Source organism: Balaenoptera borealis (genome assembly GCF_965194805.1).
Source record: "Balaenoptera borealis genome assembly, chromosome: 2".
Lineage (NCBI taxonomy): Eukaryota > Metazoa > Chordata > Mammalia > Artiodactyla > Balaenopteridae > Balaenoptera > Balaenoptera borealis.
Window position 1 is genome coordinate 131,862,018 of NC_138867.1, and position 19,602 is coordinate 131,881,619.

General features: G+C 43.1%; 1 long non-coding RNA gene and 1 pseudogene across 2 annotated transcripts in view; one reads left to right on the plus strand and one right to left on the minus strand.

Moving 5' to 3' along the window:
* Positions 1-19,148, minus strand: part of LOC309622902 — a 480,082-nt gene extending 460,934 nt beyond the window's left edge. The window contains exon 1 of the long non-coding RNA XR_014241206.1: positions 17,740-19,148. This is a non-coding gene — a long non-coding RNA (uncharacterized lncRNA). The remainder of the gene's footprint in view (positions 1-17,739) is intronic.
* The window catches only part of LOC309622864 (N6-Methyl-AMP deaminase pseudogene), a 472,574-nt pseudogene that overhangs the window by 401,753 nt on the left and 51,219 nt on the right, over positions 1-19,602 (plus strand). The window lies entirely within an intron of this gene.

Consider the following 19,602-nt stretch of genomic DNA (forward strand, 5'->3'; position numbering starts at 1 on the left):
AATCAGAGGTGGTCCCTGCTCTTTGGGAACTGACAGCCTATGGGAAGACAGATCCTATTCAAAAAGTCACATGTAGGGTAGATAATTAAAAACTGAGAAGTGTGCTAGAAAATGATTCTCTGAGAGCTTGGAACAAAGGAATCCGATCTCATCAGAGGTCAGAGAAGAATCCCCTGAAGAAGTGACACTAGCAACAGCAGGCATTGCTTGAGGGCTTATTATGTTTCTGTCCTGAGCCAGGGACAGAAACATAATTGAATGCTGCTTAGAAGGAATTTATAGACCTGTTGAAAAAGTAAGATGTTCCTACAAATAAACCATCTGAAAGAGACAGTGTGGCATCAAGTGCTAAATGGATTAGCACTAGATAATAAAAGCTTAAGGAGTTAAAGATGAAAAGTGAGTGGTAGCAGAGGGTGGACAATACCTTGTGGATTGGGTGAGATTTGAGCCAGACCAGGAGGATGAATAAGCCTTGGACAGGGAAGGAAAGGTGTTAATCTGGTCATGGAACTCAGAAATCTTCAATGGTGTCCTGCTGTCTTAGCAGTAAAAAAAAAAAAATAAATCCAATTTCTTGACCCTCCATGATCTGCTCCCAGCCTATCTTCCCAAGTTTACCTTTTAAAGACCCCTCCACTCTCTTGGAAATACACTAACATTCTACCTTTTATATTATAGTTACTCCTTCCTTACAAGTTTATGAGCAACTTGAGAGATGGCATCATGTACTAGTCACCTGTATTTCTAGCCCCTTATTCCTTAGGGTAACACCTTTTGTATAGAAGAGACAGTAAATGTTTGTTTAATGGGATGGGAGGGGGGACGAAACTGTTGTGCTGTGGTATATGACCACATTGGTTAATGTGGGACTTGGGGGTGAGGGCTCGGGAGGTGTGGTTGCCCCTTTTCCAACAGCACTCTCTTCCTTGGAGACATCACTGACTTTTAAATTTAAAACTTTTAAAAAGTTTTAAATACCATCTTCACGCTGGTGACTCCAAATTGATATTTCCAGCTCTAAATACTCTCTTCCAGACCTGTGGATCTAACACCTCCCTACTTGCCATCACCACTTGGCCAGGCATCTCTAAAAGGCATCTCAAAATTAATATATCCGAAACAGAATTTTTGATTCCCTGACCTGATAACAAAAGCATACATCAGTTTCTATCTCCACCATCTTCTCTCAGTAAATGGCACCACCAGCTAGTCATTCGCTCAAGACAAAAATCAGTTTCATCCTGGATTCAATTTACCTTACTCTCAATGTCCAATAGATCAGCAAGTTCTCTTGTTTCGCTTCAAAAACCATATATCTAATCCATCCACTACTCTCTTCCTCCATTGATGTCATCCTGTTTCAAGACACCATCATCTCTTGCTTGTACTATTTGATGTTCCCCGCTATTGTCCCCAGGTGATCCATTCTTCGCAGTGCAACCAGAGTGAACTTTCAAAAGCATGTCACCTCCTGCTTATGTTCTATAGTGTCTCCCGTCACTAGAAGAAAATTCTAGAAGAAAATCCATACGCCCCACCATAGCCTATAAGACTCCCTATGAGCTGCTCCTTCCTGTGTCCACGCTCATCACCCACCACCCACCTCACTCTACCTCCCAGCCACCCTGACCTCCATGCTGTTCCTCAAACACACCAAGCTTGCTCCCACCTCAAAACCTTTGGTCTTGTTCTTCCTTCTGCCTAGAATATCTTCCCCCAGATGTTCCCTTCACTGGTTTCTTCTTGGCATTCAGATCTCAGCTAAGCTGTCACCATTTCAGAGAGGCCTCCCTGACCATACAACAGCAGGTGCCCCCAGGGTTGGGGTTAGAGTCAGGGCTAAATAACTCTAATAATAACTGTTAATTTTACCATAGTGCTTGTCACTATTTGTCTTAGTCCACTGGGGCTACTGTAACAGAATACCATCAGCTGGGTGGATTAAAAAACGGAAATTTCTCTCTCACAGTTCAAGAGGCTGGGAAGTCCAAGATCAAGGTGCCAGCAGATTTGGTATATGGTGAGAACCAGCATCCTGGCTTGCAGATGGCTGTCTTTGCTGTGTCCTCACGTGGTGGAAAAGGGTGAGAGAGCTCTCTGGGGTCTCTTTTATAAGGGCACTAATCTCATTCATGAGGGCCCACCCCCATGACCTAATCACCTCCCAAAGACCCCCACCTCCTAATACTGTAACACTGGGAATTAGATTTCAGCATATGAATTTGGGGGAACACAAATTCAGTCTATCACTCTATTAGATATTGGTTATTTATTATTTATTTACTTGTTTATTGTATTATTTCCCCCATCTACAATATCAGCTACATGAAAATAAGGACATTACTTTATTTCCTATTATATTATCAGCAACTAAACAGAGCTTGACACCTCTAAATTGACAATCACTAAATATTTGTTGCATCACTGATATAGATAGATGGGTGAATACTGGTTAACTGTGTAAACTTAAAGAAATCATTTAGCATCTTTGCCTCAATTTACCTCCTTCCCTGATGTAGATGGAAGGTAATATACTACTTATCTTTTCTGGAACACAAAGAATGTGGTTAAGATAAATGAGAAGGCTGAAGGCTTTACCACTTATTATGAGAAAAATATTGGAGTGTATGGGCAAGGAGCCATTTGAAAGTGGCGATGACAGGCTAATGGAGAAGAAATTCATTTGTTTTATTACCCGTGAACCTCCTGGGGATTGAGTAAGATGGAGGAAAATGAAATGTACCCATTTGTAATATAAAAATTCATAAATACAGCTTTTATTAATTCAAAGTAGGGTAATGCTTTGTTTTTCTGGCATCAATAGGTATTTTGCTAAGTGTTTTGTTTTTTCAGATAGTTAATGTTCCCATTGTAAGAAGATTTTTTTCAATTTGACTGTTTTAATGGAAATAGTTTTCAAATGAATTTCAGTGACACTTTCTCTGGCAGCACACTGAGCAGAGCCTTTTGTCAATAACTTGGGAATATCATTACAAGCTTACATTGCATACTTGGGTATAAAATAGTGATAAACTCTGAAATCACAGATGTGTAGACCTTTTATACTTCCTGAGATCTTTTATGTATATTGCATAGTTTGTTTGTTTTTTTCTCTTCTCTCATTTATTTAATCAATAAGTAAGACACATAGTACCTGCAGGCTGGCCACTAAGAACTCTGCCCAGAGTGATAAACAAGAGAAATGTGATTTCTGCCCTCTTGAAGCTCACAATCTGCTGGGAAAGATTACAGTGACCAAGGAAGTACAAGTGTGACAAGAATCTCAAAGGCCTACCCTGGGGCTTGGGAAACACCTCCCCAAGGAAATGGCCTTTAAGCTGATTCCTACAAATTGCTCCGGGGAAGAATGTTCCAGGCAGATGGAAAAGCATGTTCAGAGGGTGTGAATGGTGGGGCAAAGGTGCATTTGAGCAGAAAAATTAAGACCAGCAAGTCTCCTGATGATGCTGTAGTGTCAGGGGACCAGATTGCAGACCCCACCTCCCATAAGCCCAGGCTAGGAATCTGAGACTTCATTCTAAAAACAAATGAAATGCTTCTTTTAAAGAGGGGAGTAACACGATCAGCATTACCCTTCAAAATATGTGTTAGAAGAAAATAACCACTAAACCTATGCTTTCACACGTATTTTTGGTTTAAATGAAGTTAAGTGATGCCACAGTTATCAACCTTCCACAAAGTATGGAATTGACAGGTGATGCTCAGGGCCATAGGAACAGTGCAAAAATCGAGAAGAGGATGTTCAAGTTTGGGAAAGTGTGGGTTTCAGAAAGGAACCTCATTATTGGAGGCCTCTTACAGTACGGTATATGTAAGAGCCTGATTTAATTCGGTTCGACATTATCTGAAATACCCGCCATATACCCAAGAGCTTAAGGAAAAGTTTGTTCAGTGGATGAACATGCATTAGGAGCAGATGCCTGAGTTTCAGGCCTTCCTTGGCCACTACCAGGATGGACCCTGGCCTTCGGCAAGTCTCTTCCCCCATGGACCTTAGGTTCCTCTCCTGCAGAATAAGATGATGCCTGTGCAAGCCACTCCGCCTGGAATGCTGAGATGTGCATAGCTTAGCAGGCAGGAAGCTCAACGGGGGGCTCCATCACCTACTCACCAAGTGACTTTGGACAGGTTACTTAACTTCTTTGAATATCGGTTTACCTATTTGTGAATGCCCTACCTCACAGATGATTGTGAGGGCTAAAACACCTGGCACAGACAATGCAGTCAGGAAATATTAGGATCACTCTGTAATTTTACAGCTTAATATCTGCTGGCTCACATATTAGCCCACTAAAGCAGGAAAAAGAATTTGGAAATGAATGTTTCCTTCAGGAAAAAAGTGGCCCCTTATGAATTAAGAACTCATTCCACATATTTCATTTTTCTGTATCCTTTTGAGACTTAGTAACATTTTGGGAAGCATCTTGCACCACCCATCTGTCCAACATTTGTGCTCTGGAATATCTTTCCTCTAACAGCTTGGCCAAACTCTGTTTTGAATGTGTTCAGTGCCACTGTCCCTAGCCTATCTATTCCGAGCATGTTATTAACCTGAGCTTGCATGTATCAGTATAAATTCTGCTAAGAGCCAACATTTCCTTAATTTCTGAGCATCCATGCAGAAATAAGCTTGCATGGTTTCTTTGTGGTCTCCTTGTAGACCCCAAGGGTATTAATTGCAAGTCATACACCCTCCATTTTTCTTATTATTTTTAAACAACTCGGTTTTAAATGAGTTTAATATATGCACATTGTTTAAAAATATGAACAGTATAGAAAGGTTTTAGGTTAAAAAATCTTTTCTTTGCTTCCCGCCCCCTGATCCCTAGTTATGCTCCCCATATATGAACAGTGTTTTATACATTCTTCCAGAAATGTTTTCCCTCCCTTCCTCTCTTTCTATATATATTCTACATAATTATCTTTATTTTACACAAATAAGACAATAACATCCCACCTTCCTTTCTCTATGTATTTTATATCATTGTAGTTATTTTACACAAATGGGACTGTACTGTTCAGACCTTATGTCTTGGACATTTTTCCATAGGAATACCTATAGATCTGCCTCATTCTTTTGAGTGGCTTTGTGGCATCCTATTAATGGAATGTACCCTTTAACCAACCCCTGTTGTTGGACTTTTTAGATGTTTCTAATCTTTTGCTCTCACAAACAGTTTTCTAAAAAATATCTCTGGACATACTTCTGTGCACACTTGAGAAACTTTATCTGTAAGATAAGTTCTTATAAGTTTTAAAACCCAGAAGAGCATCCTCCTGTGTGTTCACCAAGCCATCAGCCTGTCTCTGCCAACGTCAGACCTCCAAAAAGAGCTCCTTCCAAGGCTGGTGGCTGCCTTATTGGACAGCACAGGTACAATCAATACCTTGAAAGATGTTATCAATCTTTACTGTGAAGACAGGTGATAATGTAGCAGAGTGCCTAACGAATATCCGAATATCTGACACACCACAGTTACCTGTAAATGGTGGCTCTTAGTCATATTGCCTTTATGCTTGTGAACAACCCGTGAGGAATTTATCTCCAAGGCCCGAAGCTAAATATAACTAGTCAATGGGTTGGTATAATATTAGCAAATTTAGGTGGCACTATTTTTATGAAACAGCCATTTATTGAAGATGAATGTCCAATGGAACAGGAAAGTCCTTCTTAGGTAGTAAAGGAAAACCTATGAGGCATTATGCTTCAATTTTAGAAATTTACTCTGGCTGGATCTCCAAGAAGCCTTGACATTTTCAACAATAAAAATCAATTCATAGCTGGTAGGTATTAATCTTAGCATTTTGGGAAAAAGAATTGCCAATTTAAACAAAGTAGTGTTGATTTTGATCTTGAGAACATGGTCAGGCATTTGGGTTCCATTCATTCATTCATTCAACAAATGTTTATTGAGCACCTGCTAGGTACAAGGCAGGGTTCTAGGTTACAGGGGATGCAGTGTAAACCAAACAGATACGGGCCCGGCAATTAAATAGCCATGTGGCGTTGGACAATCCTCTTGCCCTTCTTGGACTTTATCTTCCACATCTTTAAAAGAAGCTGGCTGAACTACATTGTCTCCAAGGATCCTCCCAGATGTATCATTCTGTGCCTCTCCTTAATGCGTTCTTTTTTTTTTTAATTATTAGCATCTTTAATTATTTATTTGTTTATTTATTTATTTTTGGCTGCGTTGGGTTTTCGTTTCTGTGCGAGGGCTTCCTCTAGTTGCGGCAAGCGGGGGCCGCTCTTCATCGCGGTGCACGGCCCTCTCACTATCGTGGCCTCTCGTTGCGGAGCACAGGCTCCAGACACGCAGGCTCAGTAATTGTGGCTCACGGGCCCAGCCGCTCCGCGGCACGTGGGATCTTCCCAGACCAGGGCTCGAACCCGCGTCCCCTGCATTAGCAGGCAGACTCTCAACCACTGCGCCACCTGGGAAGCCCGTTAATGCGTTCTTAATGGTGATCTCAATACAGTGCTGCACTAATTGCATAGCACATGGGGACACCACATAATCCTTCACAGGAGTACTGCCAAGTTTTGACCAATGGGCACTGTATTAGTTTCCTCAAGCTGCCACGACAAATTACCACAAATGTGGTGGCTTAAGACAACAGGAATTTATTCTCTCACAGTTCTGGAAACTCAAGTCTGAAATCAAGGTCATCAGGGCCATGCTCTCTCTGAAGGATCTATGGAAGAATCCTTCCTTGCTTCTTCCCAGCTTCTGGTATTGCCAGCAATCCTTAGTGTTCCTGGGCTTGTAGCTGCATCACTGCAATCTCTGCCTCAGTCATCACATGGCCTTCTCCCTGAGGGTCTGTGTCTCTGTTTTCTCTTCTTATAAGGACAACAGTCAGTGGAGTAGGGCTCGCCCTAATCCAGCATGAACTCAACTAGTTACACCTGCAAAGACTCTATTTCCAAATAAACTCACATTCCTAAGGTTCCAAGTAGACATAAACTTTGAGGGGGACACTATTCAACCCAGTACAGATACTATTTCCTTTTGCTTCTACCAAAGGTATAGACTGTTACAGCAGTGTCCACCAGCGGACACTGAGCTGGGGAGGTCACACAGCCTAGTGCAGAGGGATGCTCTATGAGGTAGAGGTAGGGAGTACATCTGAGCCATCAAGGCTGGCAACAAAGGACGGAAGCTTGTTTAATGGAACCTGTGAGACTGTGCCTTGCAGACAGGTACAACAAGACGAGCAAGGCCAGCTTGTGTGCCCAGGACGTTCCACGCAGTAAACAGCAACATCGTGTTGGGGGTGACAGTGTAAAGGGAACGATAACTGAAAGCTTTCCTCCCAGTTATAACTAGGAGACTTTATAACAGTGCTGTAGGCATGATTACTTCTAATTAATTGTTGGTTTCTTTGGTACCATTTTGAGTCATTTCTTCCCTTCTAGTTGAGCACCCAAAATGCAGGGATTTAAAAGGGTGGCCCACATGCAGGAAAGCCGACAGCTGGGCCTTGCAGAGCAAGGGTGCAAGGGTCAAGAGCTCTAGCTCTGGAGGCAATTCCAGGATGGAACCTCTGCTCTCCCCTCTTACTGGCTGTGTGTCTTTGGGAACATTAGTTCGTTTCTCAGAGCTCAGACTCCTTGGCTGTAAATTGGGGATAATAATAGAAACGTCTCATAGGATTGTGGTGAGGAGAAAATGTTATGTTGTGAGGAGAATAATTCATGTGCAACATTAAACAGTGCCAGGAGCATAAAAATGTGCTTAATGTATGTCTGTTGCTATTAAAATATCTACTAATCTTTCCGTGCGCTGGAAGAGCTTTCCCAACAAAGATAGAAACATGTTGTTACTTCTCTCATATTAAAAAAAAAGACCGGGCTTCCCTGGTGGCGCAGTGGTTGAGAATCTGCCTGCTAATGCGGGGAACGCGGGTTCGAGCCCTGGTCTGGGAAGATCCCACGTGCCACGGAGCAACTAGGCCCGTGAGCCACGGCTGCTGAGCCTGCGCGTCTGGAGCCTGTGCGCTGCAGCGGGAGGGGCCGCGGCGGTGAGGGGCCCGCGCGCCGGGATGAGGGGTGGTCCCCGCTCGCCGCAGCTGGGGAGGGCCCTAGCGCAGAAACGAAGACCCAACATAGCAATCAATCAATCAATCAATCAATCAATAAATCTTAAAAAAAAAAAAAAGACCTTTCTAGACTGTGTCTTCCTCCAACACCTTCCGTTTACAGCAAAATTTCCTAAAAGAATTGTTTGTCCTGTGTCTCCAGTTCCTCTCCTCCCATTCCACAAACAGACCTCTGCCCTTCTCCCAACCCCTCCACTGACACCGTTCTCAGTCAGTGTGGTCCCCCGTGACCTCAGTGCTGCTAATCCCGGAGGTCCATTCTCAGTCCTCACGTTACTTGCCTGGTCAGCCGTTTGTGACAGCTGAGCAGTACCTTTCTCTTGAAACACTTCACCACTTGGGCTCTCGGGACACCACTGGCTCTTGGTTCTCTTCCTACTTCCTTCTGACATTGGAGCGCCCCTAGGGCTCCCCTGAACTTCTCTTTTCCATCTACGCTCCCTCCCTAAGTAATCTCAGCCAGCCTTTGTACCTTAAACACCATCCCCGACAGCTCACACACCTAGATGTCCAGCCTGGGCATCTCCCCTGAACCTAGTCAGCATCTCCATTTGAATCTCAGATAGACATTTCAAAGTCAGCATGTTCAAAATCAGATTCCTGATCCCCCTCCACGGGGAAACCTCTTCCTCACACCGTCTGCCCCACCTTAGCAAATGGAAACCGCGTCCCTCCAGCAAATGGAAACCGCGTCCTTCCGGTTGCTCAGGGTAAAAACCTGAGAGTCATCCTGACTTTTCACTTTCTGTTACACCCTGCATCAAATCTATGAGAAAGTCTTGATAGTTCTACCTTCAGAATAGATCCAGAATCTGGATCTATTACCTCCACTGCTGCTGCTCTGGTCTAAGCCCCCTTTATTCTTCGCCTGTATTACAGCAATAGCCTCCCAACTAAGCCGTATTTTATCAGTAGCCTCCCAGCTGAGCTTCCTGCATCTTCCCTTGACCCCCTGCAGCCTATTCTCGACCCAGAAGCCAGAGGGACCTCACTCTTGGCTGCACATTAGAATCACCTGGAAAAGTCTTAGAAATTTCAATGCCCAGCCCATATCACACTAATCAAATTAGAATCTCTGGGGGTAGGACCAGAGGGCACAAGTGTGGTTTTGTTCTTTTATGTCAGATCATGTCACTCTTCTGCCCCAAAAAACTTCTAATGGCTTCCCATCTCAGAGTAAAAGTCAGAGTCCCTGAGATGGCCCAGGAGGCCTCGCATCAGTGGTTCTCACACTGCGACAGCATCTGACTCAGCCGGAGGGCTTGTTCAAACACAGCCCGCTGGAACCCATTCCCAGAGTTTCGGACTCAGTAGGTCTGGGGCGGGGCCCTATGATTTGCATTTCTCGCAAGTTCCCAGGTGACACTGATGCTGCTGGGCAGGGGGGGCCACACTTGGAGGCCCAGTACCTTGTGGGATCTGGTCCCACACCTCTCAGACAGCATCTCCTGCTGCTCTTCCCCCACTCAGTCTGTTCCAGCCAAACTGGCCACCTTGTTATTCCTAAAACGGCCAGGTGCTTTCTCACTTCAAGGCCTTTAATCCTTGATGTTGCATGTACCTGGATTCCCTCCCTCATCTCTCTCAAGTCCCTCTTAGATGTCACCATATCAGTGAGGCTTTGTACCTTATTGAAAAGGGCTATCCTCCTCCCCCTCCCTAACCCTCCTCCCTGCTTTATTTTTCATATAGTTCTTCTGAACATCCAACATACATTTACACATATATGCACGTATATTTTCTGTCTCCCACCCCCAACTCACACAAGAAAGCTTAAACCTCATGAGGGAGAGGACTTTGTTTTGTTCACTGATATGTCCAGGGTGTCTAGAACCGTGGCTGGCACGCAGTAGGTCTCAATACATCTAAACAGAAAAAAAATGCAGAAAACCCAGAGACCAGACAGGAGTGCCTTAGTTCTGTTGATAGCCACGAGGGGCCGCTGTTGCGCCGCAGAACGGACAGGAAGGCTCGCTGCTGCTCGGCCTCCCACAGCCAAGGGCTTAACGTAGACCCTGGGAGGGAGACACCTGGGTGGCCAAGCGGGCCCAGCTGGGACATGGGGACAAGTTTGTTATTGCCTCCTAAAGCTTCGTGCCCAACACCAAGCCAAGCTGCTCCTGGAGATCCGCTGCAGCCCGTATCCAGTAAGCTTTTGGAAGGCGGACTATCAGGGTGAAAGCATTTGAACAAGCCCCCAGTGGGGTTTGATGGATACCAGGTCCTGGGGAAAGGCTGAGGGGAAGGAGTGAACCTGGCCTGGTCAAGGTAGACACAGCCGAGGGGCAGAATTAGACAGAGTTGGGTAGTCACTCCAAGTTTAAATCCAGAAGCCAAATTCTCAAGAATTCCAGAGGGGAGAGGTGAGCCTAGTTTGAATGTATCCCTCCCTGGTTCTGGGATGTTCCAGGGCTCACTCTTTCCTCCTTCCTCATTAGTATAGCCATATATCTATCCAGATGTACATGCATGCATATATCTGAAGGCTCTAAGAGAATTCGTTTGCATTCTCCGTGACATAGTATATAAAAGCTCTGGGCTTAGGAGTTTAAAAAAAAAAAGCTTTAGTTTCACCTCCAGCTGTGTGACTCAAGTCTTACCTTATCTGTGTTCCCTACCTCATGGATTAGTTGTGCTGAAATATTAGTTGAAATATTGTGAAAGCTTCTTGTGAACCATCTAAACATCAAAATGTTTGTGTTTTTTTTTTGCATGGGGGTGGGGCTGCTTTCACAAATGGCACTTGAATCCAGCAGGGATTTATCAGAAGATCCCACCCAGCATAGAATCCAAGTGAGCCACAGATTTATTTGTGTGTTGGTTTGCATACAATTTAAGGACAATATTAATAATAATAATAGCTGAAAAGTATGTAGCATTTGCCTCAGGCCAGTAAACCCATTACACACTTCATCTCATTTAATCCTTACAACAAATCTAAGAGGTATGAGCTATCCTAATCCTCCAGTATACAGATAAGGAAACTAAGGCTCAGAGAGGTTAAGTAACTTGCCCTAAATGACAGGCTCATAAATGAGATTTGGACTCAGGCAGTCTGCCCCCTCCCCCTCCTACACCAGAGCCTGTTCGGTGACCTGAAGGGACAGTGAAATCATCCTGGTGGACCAGCCTTGGACCTTAGACCTGGTGTGCATCCCAGCTTTGCTACTTCTCAGCTGTATAAACTTGGGCAAATGATTTATCTGCTCTAAGCTGCTGTTTCTTCCTCTGTAAAATGAAGATAATATTTCCCTTGAAGGGTCATTGTGAGGATTAAATGGGATAACACGTAAAGCACCCAGCCAGTCCCTGTGAGACTAGATGTCCATTAAACATTACTCCGCCCCTGACTCCTCATTCAAGATGAAAAAGCAAAGCACTGAGAAGCTAAATGTCTTAGCTGACATTTTCCAGTGTGTTTTCCCAGACTTTGTGGTCAGTCCCTGGGCCATCTCCAGATAAGGTTTTCTCTTTGCTGCAGTTGGTAGTCAAGGATCTTGACTTTTCTCAGTTCCCTCTTAGCCAAGGTGGGACCCTGGCAGATAGGGCCCATCAGAAGCCTTTGCCCAGCCACCCTTCCCTCTTGCTGGCCCTTCTTTTCTGCCCTCTCCCCATAGGTTGAAAAGAAGAATAGGACAAGGAGAAGTTAAAAGCTCCCTTGGTCATCGAGAGAATTAAGGTGAGGAGAAGGGATAACGTGGAGGGGAGAGATTCGTGGTTTGGGTCATGCCTGCACTCCAGTCAAGAGCCTCTTAGCTGTAAGCCACCCACTTAGGCACAGCAAGATCCACTTAGCCACGCCATCTAGAATCGCATTTAGTATTAAAGCTGAAAGACCTCGGAGATTATTTCATTTTCAGCCAAGCTTCGTGCTTGGTAGATGAGGCATCACAGGGTGACTAACTTGCCTGGCATCTCACATTAGCAGTCTCCCCAGCCACCCATGGGCCTAGTTCCCTGGCCTCTTAACCTTTTACCACTTTGACTCCCATGACCTCGCCATTCTCTGTGGGTTCATTGCCCTGGAGCTTTGCGTGGTCAAGGCTGCAGTGATAGACTTTACCCACCTAGTGCCATCTTCTCCCCCAACACTCTTGCTCTGCTGAGCACCACTTAGTCAAAACCTTTTTTGCTGCCTCCTGGCTACCCAGGACCCCACACTAAGGTAAACTCCTTTGGCAAAATTCCATGTCCTGAAGCTTCCCCTATGCCCATTTCTCTGTCACAACTTAGCTTTCTTACATCCCAGCCAACAGTCAAATTCAAAAGGAAATCTGATATGTAATAAGTTCCACCATGTTTACGACTGATAATGAACTCAAATGGTTCTCAGGTTGTTTATTTTTAAAACTGGGCTCCTAGAGGAATGAAATGTTTACCCAAAGAGGTAAGGCCCTTAGGGTAGAATTTCAGGAATTCTGATGCAGAAAATTCTCCCCAGCATGCCTGCAGGTGTCCAGTGGAGACAGCTACAAGCACTGACCCCACGTGATACTAGCCTTGAGTTAGAGGTATGTGTGGTTTCAAGCATTAGCCTGATAATGGTCTGGTCTCTTTTCTGAATCTAAGAAATTCCCTGGTCTTCTTATCATAGCAAATCTAAAGTCATTTATCATCTCCATTTCCTTGGAACATTCTTTTAATCTATCTCTCTTTTTCACCCAGTGCCTGCCTTCAGAGAGTGAAGGGAAACGGGGGTCTGTCAGAGGAGGGTGCCAGCTGGTCTTTGACTACTTCTTGTAGCAGCTCTAGAGGCACCCCTTCCAAAAATCTCAAGCACCAAACCCCAAATGCCTTATTTCCACAGGACTTGACCTCTTTCCCAAAATGCTTCCTAAGATCAATATAAGTGTTAATTGTAACGGTTAAAATGGTGGTGCTGCCAGCTGTAGTAGATTTCCTCTCCATGTCATCATGATTCGTGGTGGTCCTGAGGGATGCGGAGAACCCAGTGGCCAGGAGCTGGGATGACCACACACCCCTGTTTCTGCCTGCTATCCTGGCGTAATTATTAATAGCGCCTTTCCCTCTCAAAAGTGTCCTGGGTTGAACGATAAACTCTATTAAGATCATGGGCTTGGGAGTGAGTTTGACCTGAATTCAAAGCCTACCCTTGCCTCTTAGTAGATGAGTGACCTTGGACAAGTTTCATAAAGTCTACGAACCTCAGTTTCCAAATCTGCAGAAAGAGGATGTTATTAGCCACCCCCCGCCCCCCACCCCACCCCCCGTTCGTAAGGTCGTTTGGCAGGACTGGCTTTGCACAGTGCCAAGCACATGCTAAGAGTGCAACCTGAGTTAGCTCTGATTCGAGAATTATAGAGCATCCATGTACATCCTCCTCATTTGCGGACTCACCGCAGAGAGGATGTAGACTCCACTGAGGAATATTTTGCACTGGAAAAACTTGCAAGCAGACAGACTAGCATTCAAATCCCAGCTGCACTATTTCTAGTTCTGTGACCCTGGGCAATTGAAACAAACTTTTTGAGCCTCACCTTACTCATCTGTGCAATGGGGATAAAAATCTCAGGGTTGTTGAAAGGAGAAAATGAGATAAAGGTATTGGAAAGCACTGTGCCCTGCGTACGAATAAATGCTGCTGCTTATTATTACATTTGGGGGAAGTGAGGCACAAGAGAGGTAGGAAGAACTGCCCACGTACACAACTAGGGTTCCCCAGTGAGAGAGGGCGCATGTCGGGCCCCGTGCACTTTCCACTCTATCTTATGGTCTCTGAGGACTATATTCTCCCTCCTCCCAAGGTTACAATCATGCCCTAAGCCATCAGCATCATTTCCAAAGCTGTATCAATCCTTCACACGCTCTCCCCTCCCTTATCATGGAGATTCGAAACAGGAAAAGGAAGCCTCATGATGACATGCAGCTGGCCCTGGGATTTCTGAATTAGAACCAAATTTCATGTTTGTGGAAGAGATGTCAGTCTGCTGGCTGTGTGACGTTGGGCAAATAACTCCACCACGCTGAGCTACAGTTTCCTCCTGTGTAAAAAAAAGTGACACCCCTTGCAGGGTGAGCAACAAACTAAAGTCATTCTGACTCCCGAACCTCTGCTTTTAACTTTGATCCTAGCTCAAGTTCAGTGGCTGTCCAGTCCCCTGGCCGTTTGGGGGACAGTTAAGATGATGGCAGGTAGTAAGAAAAAACCTACATTTCAGGTGTGTAAGGATGACTTCAAAAATTGGGATTTGGGCTATGGTATGAGATAGAATGCTACCTTGTGTGGGTAGGTATTTTATTCAAAATAGTCCAAAAACAGTTGATTAAACTGTCCGTCCCATGATAAAGTTATTTTTATTTATTTGTTTTTTTTTAAACTTTCGGTTTATTTATTTATTTATTTATGGCTGTGTTGGGTCTTCGTTTCTGTGCGAGGGCTTTCTCTAGTTGCGGCAAGTGGGGGCCACTCTTCATCACGGTGTGCGGGCCTCTCAGTATCGCGGCCTCTCTTGTTGTGGAGCACAGGCTCCAGACGCGCAGGCTCAGTAATTGTGGCTCACGGACCTAGTTGCTCCGCGGCATGTGGGATCTTCCCAGACCAGGGCTCGAACCCGTGTCCCCTGCATTGGCAGGCAGATTCTCAACCACTGCGCCACCAGGGAAACCCCTTTTTTTTTTTTAAAAACATCTTTATTGGAGTATAAGTGCTTTACGATGGTGTGTTAGTTTCTGCTTTATAACAAAGTGAATCAGCTATACATATACATATATCCCCATATGTCCTCCCTCTTGCATCTCCCTCCCACCCTCCCTACTCCAGCCCTCTAGGTGGTTACAAACGACCGAGCTGATCTCCCTGTGCTATACGGCTGCTTCCCACTAGCTATCTAGTACATTTAGTACATATTACATTTAGTACATATTACATTTAGTACATATTACACTACATATTACACTACATACATTTAGTACATATTACACTACATATTACACTACATATTACATTTAGTAGTGTATATGTGTCCTTGCCACTCTCTCACTTCGTCCCAGCTTACCCTTCTCCCTCCCTGTGTCCTCAAGTCCATTCTCTACGTCTGCATCTTTATTCCTGTCCTGCCCCTAGGTTCTTCAGAACCATTTTTTTTTTTAGATTCCATATATATGTGTTAGCATATGGTATTTGTTTTTCTCTTTCTGACTTACTTTACTCTGTATGACAGACTCTAGGTCCATCCACCTCACTACAAATAACTCAATTTTGTTTCTTTTTACGGCTGAGTAATATTCCATTGTATATATGTGCCACATCTTCTTTATCCATTCATCTGTCAATGGATACTTAGGTTGCTTCCATTGTCCTGGCTATTGTAAATCGAGCTGCAGTGAATATTGTGGTACATGACTCTTTTTGAATTATGGTTTTCTCAGGGTATATGCCCAGTAGTGGGATTGCTGGGTCGTATGGTAGTTCTATTTGTAGTTTTTTAAGGAACCTCCATACTGTTCTCCATAGTGGCTGTACCAATGTACATTCCCACCAACAGTGCAAGAGGGTTCCCTTTTCTCCACACCCTCTCCAGCATTTTTTGTTTGTAGATTTTTTGATGATAGCCATTCTGAATGGTGTGAGGTGATACCTCATTATAGTTTTGATTTGCATTTCTCCAATGATTAGTGATGTTGAGCATCCTTTCATGTTTGTTGGCAATCTGTGTATCTTCCTTGGAGAAATGTCTATTTAGGTCTTCTGCCCATTTTTGGAATGGGTTGTTTGTTGTATTTTTTTTTTTTTTAATTATTAGCACCTTTAATTATTATTTATTTATTTATTTATTTTGACTGTGTTGTGTCTTCGTTTCTGTGCGAGGGCTTCCTCTAGTTGCGGCGAGCGGGGACCACTCTTCATCGCGGTGCGTGGGCCTCTCACTATCGCGGCCTCTCTTGTTGTGCAGCACAGGCTCCAGATGCACAGGCTCAGTAGTTGTGGCACACGGGCCCAGTTGCTCCGCGGCATGTGGGATCCTCCCAGACCAGGACTTGAACCCGTGTCCTCTGCACTGGCAGGCAGACTCTCAACCACTGCACCACCAGGGAAGCCCGGTTGTTTGTTTTTTTAATATTGAGCTGCATGAGCTGCTTGTAAATCTTGGAGATTAATCCTGTGTCAGTTACTTCGTTTGCAAATATTTTCTCCCATTCTGAGGGTTGTCTTTTCGTCTTGTTTATGGTTTCCTTTGCTGTGCAAAAGCTTTTAAGTTTCATTAGGTTCCATTTGTTTATTTTTGTTTTTATTTCCACTTCTCTAGGAGCTGGGTCAAAAAGAATCTTGCTGTGATTTATGTCATAGAGCATTCTGCCTATGTTTTCCTCTAAGAGTATTATAGTGTCTGGCCTTACATTTAGGTCTTTAATCCATTTTGAGTTTATTTTTGTGTATGGTGTTAGGGAGTATTCTAAGTTCATTCTTTTACATGTAGCTGTCCAGTTTTCCCAGCACCACTTATTGAAGAGACTGTCTTTTCTCTATTGTATATTCTTGCCTCCTTTATCAAAAATAAGGTGACCATATGTGCATGGGTTTATCTCTGGGCTTTCTATCCTGTTCCATTGATCTATATTTCTGTTTTTGTGCCAGTACCATACTGTCTTGATTACTGTAGCTTTGTAGTATAGTCTGAAGTCAGGGAGCCTGATTCCTCCAGCTCTGTTTTTCTTTCTCAAGGTTGCTTTGGCTATTCGGGGTCTTTTGTGTTTCCATACAAATTGTGAAAGTTTTTGTTCTAGTTCTGTGAAAAATGCCATTGGTAGTTTGATAGGGATTGCATTGAATCTGTAGATTGCTTTGGGTAGTATAGTCATTTTCACAATGTTGATTCTTCCAATCCAAGAACATGGTATATCTCTCCATCCGTTTGTATCATCTTTATTTTCTTTCATCATTGTCTTATAGTTTTCTGCATACAGGTCTTTTTGCCTCCTTGGGTAGGTTTATTCCTAGGTATTTTATTCGTTTTGTTGCAGTGATAAATAGGAGTGTTTCTCTTTCAGATTTTTCATCTTTAGTGTATAGGAATGCAAGAGATTTCTGTGCATTAATTTTGTATCCTGCTACTTTACCAAATTCATTGATTAGCTCTAGTAGTTTTCTGGTAGCATCTTTAGGATTCTCTATGTACAGTATCACGTCATCTGCAAACAGTAGCAGCTTTACTTCTTCTTTTCCGATTTGGATTCCTTTTATTTCTTTTTCTTCTCTGATTGCTGTGGTTAAAACTTCCAAAACTATGTTGAATAATAGTGGTGAGAATGGACAACCTTGTCTTGTTCCTGATCTTAGAGGAAATGGTTTCAGTTTTTCACCATTGAGAATGATGTTGGCTGTGGGTTTGTCATATATGGCCTTTATTATGTTGAGGTAAGTTCCCTCTATGCCTACTTTCTGGAGGGTTTTTTTTGTTTGTTTTTTTTTGTTTATAATACTCAAAATGTTTAATAAATGTTCATGTGTGGGAAAAAGCAAAAAAAAAACACACACAAAAATATTACTAGGAAAAAATATAAAAGAGAACAACAAATTTGTCAACAGAGGAAGAGCACTTATTATAAAATATAATAATGGAGAACAAACATATATGAAAGTTGTGACCTGACTTTTTTTTTTTAAACATCTTTATTGAAGTATAATTGCTTTACAATGGTGTGTTAGTTTCTGCTTTATAACAAAGTGAATCAGTTATACATATACATATGTTCCCATATCCCTTCCCTCTTGCATCTCCCTCCCTCCCACCCTCCCCATCCCACCCCTCTAGGTGGTCACAAAGCACTGAGCTGATCTCCCTGTGCTATGCGGCTGCTTCCCACTAGCTATCTATTTTACATTTGGTAGTGTATATATGTCCATGACACTCTCTCACCCTGTCACATCTCACCCGTCCCCCTCCCCATATCCTCAAGTCCATTCTCTAGTAGGTCTGTGTCTTTATTCCCATCTTGCCACTAGGTTCTTCATGGCCTTTTTTTTTTTTCCTTAGATTCCATATATATGTGTTAGCATACTGTATTTGTTTTTCTCTTTCTGACTTACTTCACTCTGTATGACAGACTCTAACTCCATCCACCTCATTACAAATACCTCCATTTCATTTCTTTTTATGGCTGAGTAATATTCCATTGTATACATGTGCCACATCTTCTTTATCCATTCATCTGATGATGGACACTTAGGTTGCTTCCATGTCCTGGCTATTGTAAATAGAGCTGCAATGAACATTTTGGTACATGATTCTTTTTGAACTATGGTTTTCTCAGGGTATATGCCCAGTAGTGGGATTGCTGGGTCGTATGGTAGTTCTATTTGTAGTTTTTTAAGGAACCTCCATACTGTTCTTCATAGTGGCTGTATCAATTTACATTCCCACCAACAGTGCAAGAGTGTTCCCTTTCCTCCACACCCTCTCCAGCATTTATTGTTTCTAGATTTTTTGATGATGGCCATTCTGACCGGTGTGAGATGATATCTCATTGTAGTTTTGATTTGCATTTCTCTAATGATTAATGATGTTGAGCATTCTTTCATGTGTCTGTAGGCCATCTGTATATCTTCTTTGGAGAAATGTCTATTTAGGTCTTCTGCCCATTTTTGGATTGGGTTGTTTGTTTTTTTGTTATTGAGCTGCATGAGCTGCTTGTAAATCTTGGAGATTAATCCTTTGTCAGTTGCTTCATTTGCAAATATTTTCTCCCATTCTGATGGTTGTCTTTTGGTCTTGTTTATGGTTTCCTTTGCTGTGCAAAAGCTTTTAAGTTTCATTAGGTCCCATTTGTTTATTTGTGTTTTTATTTCCATTTCTCTAGGAGCTGGGTCAAAAAGAATCATGCTGTGATTTATGTCATAGAGTGTTCTGCCTATGTTTTCTTCTAAGAGTTTGATAGTGTCTGGCCTTACACTTAGGTCTTTAATCCATTTTGAGCTTATTTTTGTGCATGGTGTCAGGGAGTGTTCTAATTTCATACATTTACATGTATCTGTCCAATTTTCCCAGCACCACTTATTGAAGAGGCTGTCTTTTCTCCACTGTATGTTCTTGCCTCCTTTATCAAAGATAAGGTGACCGTATGTGCATGGGTTTATCTCTGGGCTTTCTATCCTGTTCCATTGATCTATATTTCTGTTTTTGTGCCAGTACCAAACTGTCTTGATTACTGTAGCTTTGTAATATAGTCTGAAGTCAGGGAGCCTGATTCCCCCAGCTCCATTTTTCGTTCTCAAGATTGCTTTGGCTATTCGGGGTCTTTTGCGTTTCCATACAAATTGTGAAATTTTTTGTTCTATTTCTGTGAAAAATGCCATTGGTAGTTTGATAGGGATTGCACTGAATCTGTAGATTGCTTTGGGTAGTATAGTCATTTTCACAATGTTGATTCTTCCAATCCAAGAACATGGTATATCTCTCCATCTATTTGTATCATCTTTAATTTCTTTCATCAGTGTCTTATAATTTTCTGCATACA